Source organism: Syngnathus leptorhynchus, chromosome 7 (assembly GCF_054491065.1).
Source record: "Syngnathus leptorhynchus isolate UIUO chromosome 7, UIUO_Slep, whole genome shotgun sequence".
Taxonomy (NCBI): domain Eukaryota; kingdom Metazoa; phylum Chordata; class Actinopteri; order Syngnathiformes; family Syngnathidae; genus Syngnathus; species Syngnathus leptorhynchus.
In genome coordinates this window covers 9,644,021-9,645,789 of record NC_141201.1, presented here as the reverse complement: position 1 = coordinate 9,645,789, position 1,769 = coordinate 9,644,021, and positions in this window count along the sequence as shown.

Below are 1,769 nucleotides of genomic sequence, written 5' to 3'. Positions count from 1 at the left end.
AGCGCTCCACATGAAAGCAGCAACGAGAACAAACTCAGCGCCCAGATCAAAGGCGGAGTCCTCCGAAGCGCGAGCGAGCGATCTTCTGATTTGAGATCAGCCACATCACTATCAGACACCAGATTAGCCAATTCAAGTCTGATCTGAGAGCAGCCGTATCACATAGCTGGTTTGCGATCGGATATCAAAACGTCTGTCCCAACGAGAGAGAGACATTTATGAATGATTTCTTTCAAGACCCACAATTTTAAAGCATCACAGAACATGTGTTCTAGAGTGCACAAATCTACAAAATAGAAGAATAGACTATTATTTGATCAGTCTTTAAAAAAAAAGGGGGAATTTTACCGTTAATGTTCATTTGGAATCAGCAAGTTTTCCAAAATGTAGCTGTTTCTCCCCCCCCAAAAAACGGAATAATGACTTTGATATTATGAATATTCGTAGTAGTGATAACGCTAACATCTGAACAATGGTTCAGGCATTTGATATAGCAAAATAATGTATAATAATGGATTTCCTGATGTATACAAGCCGCCAGCAAGCCTGATTCACAAGATGGCCCACAGTCATGGTTTCGGATCGTTTCACAGTGACTATGATCCTCTCCAATGTAAAATGGCGAAACTGGATCAATCTAAAATTTAAAACAGAGCATCGCTGCTATCTACTGGTGGTTGTGCATCAGCAAAGTTGTTTCTGAGCTTGAAATCAAAGGTGGAGAATCATCAGAACCTCCCTCACCCATCCTCTGTTGAAAAATGTAAGTGAAGCATATACTCGTCAATGGCAGTGAATGTTAAGAACATTTTTTTCGATTGCAGTGATAGGCACACAGTATTGAAGTAATACTCATCAGTTCTCTTTTAGACCAAACTCATCTGTTTATTGGATTTTTTTTTCTCGTGACCTTAATGGGCAATTTAAAAATAAAAATCCTTCACCTATCAGTCAGTATCTTGCAAGAAAATTGCGAAGACTATGCACCACAGTGGAAACAAGAAAGTCACCATTAGAGGCTACCGTAAATGTCCTTATGTCCTAATCCACACAGGCACAGGGAGAACATGCAAACTCCACACAGGAAGGCCGAAGCCCAAATAAACCCCTGCTGAACTGGGAGGCGAACGTGCGAACCAGTGCTCCACCGTGCCGCTGAGGCAATGACACAAAGGGCAAAAGTTCACCACTGCTGCTGTAAATGTAACCAATTCCCATTCATGTCTGGACTTGTCCACTCCAGCGAATCATGCTATTATTTGAGCTAAGGTCATAATGCATTCCCCAATCGGTCACTAATTGTAATAACATTCAAGTTATTTCATTGAGGGTTGCAATAAATCTGTTATATTATAGTGGGTGTTTTTCAAGACGTGTACAGGCTAGGTCAAGTAAAGCCTTTTTTTTATTATTATTATTTTGAACTCCTGTACTAATCAGAAGAAAAAGAAATAAATGTATCTGCTCTAAATTTCACAAAAACGCGCAAATACCACCCATGAAGACAAGAGGCAAAATTCAAACACAGAACCACAAAAAAGGGAGGCAGATATGCGACTATGTTGCTCAACACAAACAAAGCCATTAATAAGTTCATCTATTTTTTACACTGCATATTATTTAGCAAAATGGATACTTTTAATTTCAATTATTCTAAGTTTACTTAACAGTTGTTGAGCTTTGCATTTTATCGTCCTTAAAGCTGTTTCTATTTTGGTGTAGGAATACAAACCACAATAAACTACATATTTTTATCATAGTACATCATA